This window comes from Carettochelys insculpta, chromosome 18 (genome assembly GCF_033958435.1).
Source record: "Carettochelys insculpta isolate YL-2023 chromosome 18, ASM3395843v1, whole genome shotgun sequence".
Lineage (NCBI taxonomy): Eukaryota > Metazoa > Chordata > Testudines > Carettochelyidae > Carettochelys > Carettochelys insculpta.
Window position 1 is genome coordinate 28,257,741 of NC_134154.1, and position 14,577 is coordinate 28,272,317.

The 14,577-nt window shown below is 50.3% G+C and overlaps 1 protein-coding gene across 3 annotated transcripts in view; it reads left to right on the plus strand.

Moving 5' to 3' along the window:
* The first annotated feature begins 255 nt into the window (after positions 1-255).
* The window catches only part of WSCD2 (WSC domain containing 2), a 144,223-nt gene continuing 129,901 nt past the window's right edge, over positions 256-14,577 (plus strand). For all 3 annotated transcript variants that reach the window (XR_012648027.1, XM_075012853.1, XM_075012854.1), the window contains exon 1: positions 256-753. The gene's annotated coding sequence lies outside the window, so the exon portion shown is untranslated. The remainder of the gene's footprint in view (positions 754-14,577) is intronic.

The following is a 14,577-nucleotide window of genomic DNA, read 5'->3' on the forward strand; positions in this document are numbered from 1 at the left end:
GCTGTTTCCCTTGCTCGGCTCTAGGGAGCATTTTCCCCCTGTGACTGAGCATTCCGAGTGACCTTTTTAACGCTGGCTGCCTGGCAGTGCTTTTTCCTTGGGGGGGCGGAGGAGCGTGAATAAACAGGGCTGGGGAGGGCGGGAATCTAGAAGCACCAGCCACCCCAGGAAAAAAGGTGGAATGATGGCAATTAAGGAGTTAAGCAGTAGGCAGTGCTGTAGGCCTGTGAATAGCAGCGTGCGGCTGAGTGGAGCTGCAGCAAGGAGAGCAAGATAGAGATGTTAAGTAACGGGGCTCACAAAGCCTCAACCGCATCAGTAGCTGGAATCCTAGCTCCAGGGCTAGGCTGCCCCTCTTCCTCCCCGCAGCCAGTGACATTACAGACAGCGGCTGGCATGCAAAGCAGCCTGGGCGGAAAGCAGGAGTCGCAGGCTGGACCGAGATTGTGGGTAGCCTCGGTCTAGGTTGTACTAGGGGGAATTGCAGTGACTTCAGCTCTGCCATCCTCCCTGGAGAGGACTTGGAGACACACACGCTGAGGCTGGAGCTGCTGCATTTGGGGGTCTGTTCTCCCCCGCTACCCACGCTTACTTTGCTGGCACCTGGCCGGTTAGGAAAGGCAGATACTGGACTCTGCTGTTGGCAGGACCGCGGGAGCACACAAACCAGCCGCGGGCTTCACCTGGAGGGGAAGAAGCTGGCGCCCTGACCCTGACCTCTGTCGAGTTTTGAAGTGGCTGCACATTGCTCAGGTAAGGAGAGAGCCAAGTGAGCAGTGCTGGGGGCTGGAGAGGCTGGGGCTGCTGGAGAGGTGGCTTGTTTCATTTGTCTGAGGTTGGAAGCAGTAACAGCAGATTCTTGACAAAAATAATTGTGTCTATATGACTCTGGGGGGAAGCAGGAGAGCATGGGAGACAGTCATTACCAGAGGGTTATTGACAAAGTTTCACTTTGCCAATAAACTGCTCCTTGGAATGGGAATCTGCTCTGTTATCTTCGCCTATTTGTATTTCGCTGTACGGGAGATGCTTTCAGGACCTTCCTAAAAATGCCGAGTGTGACAAATGATGGACAGAGAATTGCATTTCCATTCACCATCGTCCCCATTTAGAAAGCCAGAGCTGAACGCCACCCTGGATGTGCCTCAAGAGTCTGTTTCTGTGTCTCAAAGCAGGGCGTGGGGAAAGGCAAGCAGACAAATCTTTCGATAATTGATAACGAGTGTTTCATGCTGTCTGTGTAATGAACTTTCAAAACAATATGGGAGAGCTTCCCGGCTCAGCAGAGATTAAAGATCCCTTGCAAGTGATTTCTCACCATAGTCTGCTGGTTTAAAAAGGGGCCCTAGACTTGGAGAAGGAAAAATAACATCTCTCCTAGACTTTGTGCAGGAACGTTCGCAGTCTAGGAAATTGGAAAGAGCTGGTCATCCTTCCAAATGAACTTTCGGATTCATTCTGCATGCAGGCTGACTACTTCTTAGCGTATTTTTTAATATCTACAGGGAGAAAAAGAGTGAGAATGAGCAGATAACAACATGAAGGCTACCTTGAGCCGAAGATTGAAAAATAAATAAAAGGAAGTCACGGCGAGGCATGATTTAATAAAGTTTCCCTGCAAATGCAGTAAGCACATTAGGGCTTTGAACCGAATCATTGGAATGGGAAAACTTTGGAGAAGGGACAAGATGGAGGGGAGGGGAGAGGCTGATTAGGGCAGAGAGCGGAGGTGTTTAAAAGGCTGGTGGAAACCCCTGGATGCCTGCGATGTCTCATACACTCCACTGACTCTCCCAGTACAGAGTGCTCCTTATTGCATCACTATCAGCTGTAAACCAGGGACTCGCCACTTGCTAGTTTACTCAGAGCAGATTATTTTAACCAATCACGAACGGGGATCTAAAGGACCCACCTGTCCAGAAGCGTCACCCAAGGGTGACCCCTTTTCGCACACGGACGAGCCTTTCCCTCGGAGGTCCATTGGAGTTTTGCCCAGCTGTTTTTAACATAGGCCGCCCTGCTTGTGGGATTAGTGTGACTGGCGAATGAATGAATGACCGGCTGACCTCCATTCTCCTGCCATCCCTCAGCATTTCCCTCTTCCCCTCTGGCTTTTCATCGATGGGTATGATTATTTACGGCAGATGCAGTTCAGTGCACAGGAGCTGTGTTGGGATGGAACGTTCTTACCCCAAGTTCTAGGTGAAGCCACATGAGGCTGGGCCAATGCCTCAGGTTAGTGCGCTGCGGCTGGGTGAGCCTAGGGAGCCCAACCACAGAGTCTCATAGAGAAGTGAGGAAGAAGAGCATCTAGGTCACCCCTTGCAAATTGCTGGGTTGTCTCTATGTGTCTCCAGCACAGTTTTAAAGGTCTCCACCACTTGTCTCGGCTCTTGCCCTCTGCATTAAATGTCCCCAGGAAATCCCACGTGAACCCTTGTCTTCGTTGCTCCCAGCAACGACATGAGATGTGGGTCACCGTCTCCCTAAACTCTGGAATAAATTGCTGAGGGAGGTTGTGGAATCTCCATCACTGTCGATATTCAAGAGCAGGTTAAATAACCATCTACCAGGGATGGTCTAGATGGTGCCTGCTTGTACCATGAGGGCAGAGGACTGGACTTGATGGCCTCTCGAGGTCCCTTCCAGTTCTGGTGTTCTATGCTTCTGTAAAGGCAAAGTGCTGCTGTTTTCACTCCAGCCTTATCCAGGCAAATTTCCCACTGACGTCAGGAGGAGATTTGCCTACGTAAGGATGGCAGGAGTTGGCCCTGTAGCCATAGCTGGTCCAAGGTGTGACAGTCTGTGCTGCATGTTCTGAGGCCAATTCTGTGATGTTACAGTTGCTCTCCCCAGAGCGAATGGGTTTCAGGTCCCACATGTATAGTCCACCTGGGCTTTTTAAGCCTTAATCAATTACTGCCAAATAGGAATCCAGGGGTTTCCACGTTCTCTGTCATTTGCCATCACCACTTCAGCACAAGCCCCGCTATTTACCCCATGGCTACAGCCAGGGGTGTTACCCTAGCTCTCATCACTCAGCAGACAGGAGATGGGGAGCTAGAATAACACCTCCAGAAGCACTGGTGCCAGTCTGTGACATGGGCAGGGGTAGGGCACGAGGGCAAGGATGTGCCCTTTCCCTTTGCATGGAAGCGAACAAGCCTTTTTAATGTCTGGTCTTTATCAGGCCTCGTCTGAATATGCCAAAGGCCCGATTCTGGTCTCAGAATGTTCATGAGTCTGGAGTAACGCCTCTGAAATGAGTGGAAAGCTGGTGCAAGTGAGAAATCAGAATCACTCCTGGACTAGGCTTACCATGTATGAAATTTCAAAGAAGAGGACACCCTGAGAGGGAGGGAAGCCGTCTCAGTATCTACCAACTCCCGTTGTATGCCATAGTATACATAGTGTCCTCTTTTCTGAAAGTTCAAATATGGTAACCCTACCTCTGAACTCGCCTTTAACAACCAGCAGCTGCTGTGTTAATGACCAGGGAGGGTGTATTAACATGTCACCTGGTGAGGGGCTAGATTGGCTGGTGCGTGCATACCTTTTGTTTTGCTAGATACAGCCTTGTATCACAGGCTTTGAGGTTGCTTCCAGAGCAGCTTAGGGCCTGGCCACCCATCCAGCTGTTCACGCTGGCTTATTAAAGTTGTAGGCACTTCCCAACAAGGAGAGAAAACTTCTGGCACAGTTTGGATAGTGCTGAAACCTGGAAGTGAGCTTGAGTGACTCTGTTTGAATCCAGAGCTGTCCCCCACAAGATTTTCGGCTGGGGTTGGTTCTGGTTTGCCCCACTGTTGAGGCAGAGGCAGGAAGCTCACTCCTGCTCATGTTGCATCACATTTCTCACAGCCTGGAGGCAAACTTCACCAGGAGGTATCAGAGCTCAGGTGGTGCTTTAGACGGGTCCCTGTTATATTTTTTGATAAGCTCAGTGAAACTCCTGCATAGATTGATACGGGACTACACCCGTGTGATACATACAATCTACTGCCTGGCAGACGTGTGTGTCATGCCAAGCAGTCAACTGATAACTGGTCAAACCTTGTGAATTAGCATTCCCAGACATACTCATTTTCCAGAGTGAATAATCCATGCAGCCTGGGCTTTACCTGCTCCCCTCTGTAACTGACAAACGCCCGAAAGTGTTGGGTTTTTTTCAGCTAGTTAATTTTGGACAGTGCTCCACAGTCGCTACTCACAGTGGTCCTCTAATGCAGCGTGCTCTCTCCCAGTCCGTTCTCCCGGCGCCTCTTTGCAAGAAGCCCCAAATTAATGGGACTTGCTGAATAAACTCAAAGCTGCTAAAAGCTCAGGTATAATTTGATTAAGTGCATTGGAGGAAAACAGGCAGCCCGAGATGCAGTGCAACACCTTAGCATAAAGATGTCTAATTAGAATGAATTTGTTTTGCCTAAATAAACAAATCAGGAGAAGAAACTGTCAGTTGCTAAGCGCCCCGCTAGGTCTCATCCTGCCAGTACAGCACACGACTCTGCAAAGGGTTCACCGCAACTCTCAGGTGGTTCAGACCGGCAAGCAGGCCGCCTCCAGCAACCGACAAAGGGGACGAGCGGCTCTTCCTTCTGCTGGGGCAGAGCAGCTCTCAGCTCCAGGGGGACTCATCTGATGGAGGCTGCTGAGGAGATGCAGTGGTATAGCTGCACGCTTGGCTATTTTGTGTGTTGCGTATGTAACCCCAGAGGCACCGAGAGCCAGATTCTCAACAGGAGGAAACGAACCTGCAGCCTTTGGATAAAGACAAGTGCTCTACAGCATGAGCGAAAGGCCAGCTGGCCCTCACTTAAAGCCATGGAACTGACCCGTCCCTGTTATACAACTCTCCCTTGTTGGTGGTCTCATCATCTTTTGGGGGGTGACATATAAATCAGCTCAGAACTCCCACAAAACAGGGTTTACTCTGGCTTCCTTCCAAATACAGTCCCCCTCCTGGAAGTCTTCAGCCACGATGGAACCCGGACGGTGAATCTGGCCTTGTCTTAGATCCAATAGCACAATGATTGCATGTACATTAGGGGCAGCCTGCGGAGCTACGATGCTGTCTCGCCACTGTGAGTCGGAAATACCCCACCTGACTCTGCAGGGAAAGGTGGCACGCAAATTCTGCTGCCTCAGCACTGGAATCTTGATTCTCGTCACATCTTCTTGGCTAAGTAAGGGTGGCCCAGGTTAATGCTTGGCTAGGTGAGAGACCTCTAGGAGAAGCCATTCATTATCAAAGATATGGCTGAGTTAGCACTAGACATGGATTGGCAGCCACTCTGCTTTCAGAGGTGTTGTATTTAAGAGGAGATGAAAATCCAAACTTAGCAGATGTCATAGGTAGCCATACAAGATACAAATTTCCTCCAAACCCAGAGCTCTTTCTCGCCCTTGGTTGCTGTGCGTTAGCAAAAGGGCCCGATCCTGTATAGTGCAACAGTCTGCGCCCTTTTGGCGCAAGAAAAGGAGCCAAATTAAAAGTGGGGGCAGATCTTTTGGAATGGCGCGAGAGGAGATTTTATTTCCAGTGGATTTCAGGGACTTTGTGAAGCACTGCTCGCCGAGGTCCATCTTATCTCAGATGGCAAGGCTGGGTACTTTGGCAGGAGTTCTAGTCCTGGTGTGAATCACAGGGACTAATAAAAGCCTCTGTGTTTGCCCCAGATTTGCTACAATATATTTTTGAAAGAATTTCTATTTTTTTGGTGCCGCAATTGGTCCCTCTTTGTCTTCATGTTGCATCTCAGTCAAATACATTTTAAATTAGACTTTCGTTAACAAAAGAACTCAATTAGACCACTCATCAATATGTCATTGTGAGCGATGGCTGCTTCTTTCAAGTTCATGAACCATCAAATCTTCTACTTCACCACTATCATGAATCTCTGATAATAACAATAATATTGGGCATAAACTAGATTCTCCCAAGTGCCCTTCGACTGATGGAAGCTTGACCCTGTGTTATGTCTGATATGGTCTGTGTTGTAGCCAAAATACTTTTCTTTTAAAAGAAAAAACTTATTCTGCAAGACACTCTTCTTCTGATTAATTTAGTTTTAAATGCACTGGTACAGATAACACCGCATGCTTGAAATGGTATATTTGCTTGCTCAGTTCTCTGTGTCATCCTAGATTACCGAATTCTGGGGGAAGACTCTGCACTTCTGAGAACTAGAGAAGTGTGGTTTTATAGATCAGATTCGTTTGGGCTCCTTTTACATTTGGCGATGCTTGGGGAGTAGAGCTCAGTTGACCTTCCCACGCAACCTCAAGGAGGAACATTTCAATGATTACTGAACGGGATTTATCCTCTACCTGTTAGGAAGCTGAATCAATCAGTCTTCTACTGAAGCGTCCATTGAACAGCGTACTCCCCTCCCTTAGGAATAAAATCCGGTTCTCCAGCTTGCCCAAGGTCTGCCCAAGAAAACAACACTACACATTAGTGGCTTGATTTAAAACGCTGACTAAGACCAGCACTGAGTCTTAAAGGAAGCACCACAAATGAGAACAGTATTTTGTCGCCGGCTTCTTATCGGGGGGCTGCTCCTTGATACCCGGTCTCTCTGAAGCATGTGTCTGAGCCGTGGGTGGAAAACATGGTGACCGCTGACACCAGCTGAGGATCCAGAAGCATGAGTGTTCTCCAGATCACCTCCATAATATAGAACCCAGTTTTCAGGCCCGCTGGCGGGGATGGGGACAGGGAAGCTGACCCCTTTGCTCACGGGCCGGCCATTTCAAGTAGCAGCAGTGGCCAGTCTGAAATACCTCCGAGCACTGTGCTGCCACTCCATGCACCGCTCTGAGGGAATAGCTGCCCTAAGCCCTGCCCCGTCCATCCTTGGTCCCTCGCCTTCTGGGGGCAGGGAGCTGGGCCCTTGTCCCCAGGCCTGCGGCGGCTCTCATGCGCTGTGGGAATCCAGGTGTATTTTATAAGAATCTGTGCTTGCCTTTGCCATATTTTTCATCACTAAGGCAACTGCCCATGTTTTGTGTTTACCGGCCAGGAGCGTTAAGGGGGTTCATGTGCCCTGTGGGGTAAATTGCATCAAATAACACTGAGGCCCTGCTCAAAAACTTCCCATTCGCTTCCTTCCAGCAAGCGGGGAGAGCTTTTTAAGGTGCCAGAACTCTGTCTGGATATGTCCAGTCGGAAGGCAAGAGGTTTGCAGGGAACGGTGCAGCGGCTCAGAAGCCATTAACCCAGAAAAAGGCCCAGGAAGCCAGGCCCCAACAGCCTCCATTTTTCAGCTCAATTTGCCTGTATTTCTGCATTCGCTAACCTCCGTTAAAGGGCTCAGCCAAACTCACTCTCTTCTGCAACATCCTAACCACAAGGAGGCTGCTGGCCTGGAGGGGAAGTGTGGAAAGCCTTGGGCGCAAAAGGGCCTGGTTCCCAGTCGAAAGGCAAAGCTGTTTCCTCCACCTGTGGTGATGCTAGTGGTACATCTTTGTACTCAACTTGCTTGTTATAACCAGCTGTCATTTCCACTTTGAGAGCCAGATTCTCTCCTCCGCTTGGGGCCCTTCGAGCCAGTCTGATGATGCCAGCAAGGGGATCAGCAAACTGACAGATTTTCCTTGATGGAGATTCCTTTGGTGTCCTGTCATAAGAGCGGCCATGCTAGGTCGGACCAATGGTCCATTTAGCCCAGTATCCTGTCTTCCAACAGAGCCAATGCCCCAGAGGGAGTAAACAGAACAGGTAATTACCAAAGCGATCCCTCTCCTGTCACCCATTTCCAGTCTCTGACAAACAGCGGTGGGGAACACCATCCCTGCCTGTCCTGGTTAATAGCCAGTGATGGACCTGTCTTCCGTGAATTTATCAAGCTCCTTCCTGAACCCTGTTAAAGTCCTGGTCTTCACAACCTCCTCTGGCGAGGAGTTCCCCAAGCTGACTGTGCATTGCATGAGGAAACACTTCCTTTGGTTTGTTTTAAACCGGCGACCCATTAATTTCATTTGGTGACCCCCTAGTTCTTATGTTAAAGGGAACAAGCAAATAACTTTTCCTTATTCACTATTTTCCATGCCTGTCATGACTTTATAGACCTCTGTCCCCTTCGTCTCCCCTCTTTTCGTTGTGGAAAAGTCCCAGCCTTTTAAATCTTTCCTTCCAGCGCCTGGCACGAGAGCGGCGTCGGGGCTGCAGGGTTAGGTTCACTGGGCTCCACAGTTCCCAGATGGCAAACAGCCTCTTCTGGGCCATGGCCAGTTGGTGTACAGAGCAGTCGTGAGATGCAGACCTGGTCCACTTGTCTGAGAACTACACCCAGCTGCTTTGGCAGCTCAATCACTCCACGAGAATGGACGGAACCTTGTTCAGAAAAGTCCCGGGGGCTCTCCCTCACCCCAGCTGGTCAGACCGACCCAGGGCAAGGCAAGTAATAGCTCTTCAGCCTAGGTTAAGAACAGCCAGCTCGTGTCACTCCCACCTAGCCGGGTCAGTCTTGAAATAACGAACCTAATGGGAGAGTTGGTCCGACCTGCCTTGGGCAAACTTCACACCGACGGTAATCATTGCAGCCTGGTTATTACACAGCACGCTAGAGATTTAGCACAGCTGAAGGGGCGAGTTCAAGGTGAATTTTTTAAGTTTTTTTTTTTTTCCAAATTGTCAAGAGAAGATGAGTCCAGAGCTTGAATTTATTTGTGATTTGGAAACACCGGCTGGGTAACAGATTGGGTCGGCTGTTTGCTGTGAAGCTGCGTGGCATAGAACCATAGAACAGTAGAACTGGAAGGGACCTCAAGAGGTCATCAAGTCCAGTCCTCAGGGCAGGACCAAGCACCACCTAAATCATCCCTGATAGATGTCTGTCTAACCTGCTCTTAAACATCTCCTGTGATGGAGAATCCACAACCTCCCTAGGCAATTTATTCCAAGGCTTAAACCACTCTGACAGTCAGGAGATTTTTCCTACCTTCCCTCCGTTGTTGCAGTTTCGGCCAAGTTTAAATCTAGAGGTGAGGGCAGAAAACTTCTGGGTTCTACTGCTAGCCTGCTGCATGGCCTTGGACAAGTCATGCCTCAGTCGCCCCATCTATACCATGATACTGACCTCCGTGAGAAAGTGCTTTGAGATCTAGGTCTAGGCAAGAGCTCGGTATTATTATTTGGAGTATTCAATAATCTGATAGTCCAGCTCCAGACTATTCTGAGAGGACCCCATCACTCCAGTGTTGCCAACTCCAGGTCTTAAACATCATGAGTCAGGCCTCCAAAAATCATGAAATTGGCCTAAAAATGATTATTTAAAAAAAATTGGAGTTGCTTTATTCATTTTCTTATTTCTCAGCCGTCAGGATGTGCCTGAGTCACATGTTTAACTTCTCTGGGCTAGAAATGGCCTTTATTTAAAATGGCAGCTGACAGGCTTGCCTAGTCACATGACTGTAGGCACTGGGAGTTTCCAAAAAATCTCCCCTGGCGTGAGACTTGCAATAGAACAGCAAAAGTTGGCAACACCGATGGACAGGTCACACGACTCATTGCAGAGACACAGTTCCCAATACAAAAGTGGTTTTCCCTCCCTGGTCAGCTTTGTCACAGATTAGTGTGGTTTGACAGGCTAGCGGGCGGTTAGCGCATTGGCCTTGTAAACCCAGGGTTGTGATTATCTTTGAAGTTTAATCTTTGAAGGGCCTTTCAAGGTTCTGGGGCAGGTTTGATTTAAAATAAAATTTTGTGAGGGATGGCGATAGGTCCTTCCATGAGCGCAGGGCACTGGACTTGCATTAACAGGTGTGTCGTGAACAAGACACGAGAAGTCATTCTTCCTCTCTACTCTGTGCTTGTTAGGCCTCAGCTGGACTATTGTGTCCATTTCTGGGCACCGCAGTTCAAGAAGGATGTGGAGAAATTAGAGAGGGTCCAGAAAAGAACAACAAGAATGATTAAAGGTCGAGAGGATGTGACCTATGAGGAAAGGCTGAAAGAATTGGGCTTGTTTAGTTTGGAAAAGAGAAGATTGAGGGGCGACATGATAGCGATTTTCAGGTATCTAAAAGGGTGTCATAAGGAGGAGGGAGAAAACTTGTTCTCCTTGGCCTCTGAGAATAGAACAAGAGGCAATGGACTTAAACTGCAGCAAGGGAGGTTTAGGTTGGGCATTAGGAAAAAGTTCCCAACTGTCAGGGTGGTCAAACACTTGAATAAATTTCCAAGGGAGGTTGTGGAATCTCCATCTCTGGAGATATTTAAGAACAGGTTAGATAGATGTCTGTCAGGGATGGTTTAGACAGTACTTGGTCCTGCCATGAGGGCAGGGGGCTGGACTCGATGGCCCCTCGAGGCCCCTTCCAGTCCTAGTATTCTACGATTCTGTGATTCTACGACCTCTCAAGGCCCCATCTAGATCCATGAGATAGGTGGTGCCCCATGTTTCAGAAATACCTTTTTGTGACAGCTCAGCCATCTGACATTGGAACTGAGCATGGCCGAGCGTTCTCTAGAAGCGCTGCCATCCCTTCCTGGGAAAACGGGTCCTGGGGAGATTGCAGTAATGGCAGTGACAGTTCCCTTCTAACTAGCTAGCTGCCTGACTCACCCAGCTGCTTCTGCAGCTTGGTTAGTATCGTTCCATTTCTGTCTTTCCGCTGCTGTAACTCATCGAGCCAAAGGCCATGCCTGTGCTACAACTCGGCGAGCAGCCTGATGTCAGCTGCATTTGCAGCATGTCTCCTGGCAGCGCCAGCCTAGCGATCAACTCGTCCCTCTCAAGCTGTAGAGATAAGCCTTGAAAACCTCAAAGTGTCTGGAACGGACGAGTAACCCTTTGGTGGGTCCTGCAGCCGTTCAGATCTGGATGGCCTGCCAGTGGCATTCGTTGAAGCATAGTATCACAGAACTAGAAGGGACTTCGAGAGGTCATGGATTCCAACCCCCTGCCCTCACGGCAGGACCGAGCACCGTCTAGACCATCCCTGATAGGTGTCTGTCTAACCTGCTCTGAAATAGCTTCAGTGATGGAGATTCCACAACCTCCCAAGGCAATTTATTCCACTGTTGGACCACCCTGACAGCCAAGAAGTTTTTCCTAATGTCCAACCTAAACCTCTCTTGCTGCAATTTAAGCTTCTTGTCCTATTTTTAGAGGCCAAGGAGAATAATTTTTCTCCTTCCTCCTTGCAACACCCTTTTAGGTGCTCGAAAGGAGCTATCAGAGTGAAGGCCCTGAGGCCCAGGCCCTCCAGCTGTTTTCAATGGGCAATGGGAGCTTAAATACCTTCGAGGGCCTGGTCTGTATGTCTATGGCTGCCTTCCCTTTCAGGCTGAGGAGACACAGTAAGGTGACTCTTTGCCAAAGGCGTGTACCCCATCCTCGTGCGGATCCCACAAGGGGATCCTGTGTGTGCCAATCTCCGTCCCAGGCATGGCACAAAGGACTGACGTGTAAAGCCCTCCAGAAAGCACTGTCGTGCTAATCCCAGACTGCAGGGAAGCCAGGGCTCACTTCTCCCACACGCTAAGCCAAACCACAGTGCGAGAGGCTGGATAGCAGAGACATGACCAGCCAGTGCTGCAGTGAGTGCAGAGGTGGGGGTGCCGCCCCCTGCTGCTGCCTTCAACGAAGCCCCCCAAGTAACCCCCCAGGTCATCCTGGGTCCCATCCATTGGAGTGCTGAGGCAGTTCCTGTAGGGAGCTCAAAGCGCAGGGTCTGGGGCAGGCACCCTGACAGGAAGTCCCCAGCTGGAGCCTCCTGATTGCTCCCAGCCGGTGCTTGTTGCGCACCCAAAGCTGGCTAGCCCCAGCCCCCACCCTTACAGGGCGAGTCCCTTTTATAGGTCCGATTCCACATTGCAGAGAAAGGTCCTAGAGGCTGTTTTCACAGCCAACAGTTACAGGGTATGCAGATCTATGGCTCAGATCCCGCCCCACTGAGTTCCCATGGCCTTGGCTGGGCCCAGGATTTCACGGGTGTCAAGGAAGCCGTTTCTGACAAGAGGAAGCTAACGACACACGAGGGGCAACTCCACAAATGCGGCTTTCGTCTCCAGCAACAGGCTCCACCAACTGAGACCCAGGCAGGCTAATGGTACCGGCTCTGCAGAGCAGACACCACAGCAACCACAGCTCCCGTACAGACGCAGACAGAGCGCCCGTCCGACGCAACAGCCGCCTCGTGGGGGCGAGCTCCCATTTGGGATCTAAGCCCGGGCGCGCAGCCTGGGGAGCAGGCCCTCATGGCGGGCGTGAAATTCCCTTGGGGTGGGCAGCACAATTGGCTGCTGGGTCTCAGGCTCACCCAGCTCATTCAAATGTTGAAATACGCGACTGTTTTTGTGTATCTGGGCTCCCATTTACATACCCTTTAACAAAGCTCCTACTTTCTCCGCACTTATTTGCTGCGAGGTACCGAAAGGGTTTGGTGTTTTTTTTCACGTGAACAGAGACAAAATTTCTGTCAGTTTGGATTAGATTAGGCGGGTTGGAGGGACCCTGCTCGTTGAAGGCACAAAAAAGTGCTGCCCCACGTAAAGCGTTTGTTTACCCCGATCCAAGAGCCCCCTTGCTGGGAAGCAGATGCTGTCTCACACCTGAGGCGGGCTCTCTGTCGGACAGCTGATGCAGCTCATGACACACATAAAATGAGGGGGTCTAAATTAGCAATGACCCACCACCCAAGAAAGAGATCAAGGCGTCAATGCTGCTACTTCCCTGAAAACACCTGCTCATTGGGCTGTGGCGGTTGAAAAAGCAGATTTCTGGAGATAGAGAAAAAGACCAAAATGGCTGACTGCCTCTGTATAAATCTATGGCAGGCCCACTGCTTGAGGACTGCATGTAGACGTGGTCACTTCACTTCATAAAGATATCATGGCATTGGAAAAAGTTCAGAAAGGGGCAACAGAATGATTAGGGGCCTGGAACGGCTGCTGTCTCAGGAGAAATTAATAGAATTGGGACTTTTCAAAGTGGAAAAGAGACAACTAAGTGGGAGAGGAGAGAGGGTTATAATGCAAGGCTGGTGTGGAGAAAGTAAATAAGGAAAAGTTACTTATGCCAAGTGGAATTAATCGGCAGCAGGCTTTAAACAAAGCAAAGGAAGTATTTCTTCAACAACGCGCAGTCAACCTGTGGAACTCCTTGCCAGAAGATGTTGTGAAGACCAGGACTTTAACAGGGCTCAAAAAAGAACTAGGTACATCCATGCAGGTTAGGTCCATCAATGGCCGGTAGCTAGGATGTGGAGGGCTGATGTCCCTAGCCTCTGTCAAGGCTGGGAATGGGCAAAAGGTGAGGGATCGCTTGACAATTCCCAGTTCTGTTCATTCCCTCTGTGGCTTCTGGCTTTGGCCCTTGTCAGAAGAAAGAACACTGGTCTAGATGGACCTTTGGTCTGCCCCCAGTATGGCCATTCTCATGTTCTTACTAGCAGGTGTACCTGGTATTGCTTGGCTCTTTGACTGAAGTAATTTTTGAAAATAAATGAAAAGTGTACATGCTGTTTTCCCCCCAGTAATACTATTTTTCTAAAAAGAAGACAAATGAAGTCTGGCGAGAGGGTTTGGGGGTGAGGAGGGGCAGGTGTAGGTGGCTTAGGGCAGAAGGTTGGTGCAAGTTCTAGGCGAGGGCGGCTCAAGGCAAGGGTGCAGGTGCAGTGGGTGGAGGTGCAGAAATTAGACCGGGGGTCTCAGGACAAGGGGCTGGGAGGGGAGTTACTAGGGCCACCTCTGGTGGTGAGGGTGACGCTGCTAGGGCAGTGGCTCCTGCTGAGGGGCTGGGGCTGTGCTCACCGTCCAGTGACTACTCTTGAGAGTGGGGGCTCTGGAGCTGTGTACTTGTCGGGTGGGGACTGGGGCACTGCAGGCTGGCCCCCGCCTCCAGCTGTTCCCGGCCTGCGGGGATCACTCTGGGGGCTGACCTTGGCCTCCAGTTACCCCCCAATCCTGCACTGCTGTGGAGGGTGGTGCTTTGGGGATACTCCCAGCTTCTAGTGGCCTCCTCCATCCTGCAGCCTGGTGGGTGGGGTGCTCCAGGGGTTGGCCAGGCTTCAGGGACTGCCCTCCACCTCTAGTACCCCCTGCAACTTCCATGTTGTCTGGTGGGGCCAGGCTCTGGGGGCTGCCTCCAGTGGCCCCCATATTTGACCAGCAGGCTATGAGAACTACCTCCATCAGGCTCCTCCTCCCCCACAGCCTTCAGGCTATCCAGGGGGCTGCCCCTCTCTCCAGCTGTCCTCCCCTCCAGCAGCCCCTTCCTTCTCCTTTTGCTCCCTCCCTTTCCACATTCTGGGAAACCCTGGGATTTCAGGCATTTCCAACTTTCCAGGCACAACCGAACCCTGACTGTGATTTAAGTGAGGGCAAGAGGAAGCTGCGTACCAGCAACTGTGGTCCTAGCTCTTATGGTTGAAGAGGAGTTCTTGAACAAACATAGCATTGACATGCAAACTCTGAAATATATCGATGACATGCACACACCGTCCTCTCCAATAGGGAAGAATGGGCACATGTTCTGCTGCTGTGAAGATCTCTTCTGCTGTTTGCCGGAGATAGCAGGAAGGCTGCTTTTCAATTACTATCATGGAGAGACTGCCCTATTTGCAAATTCA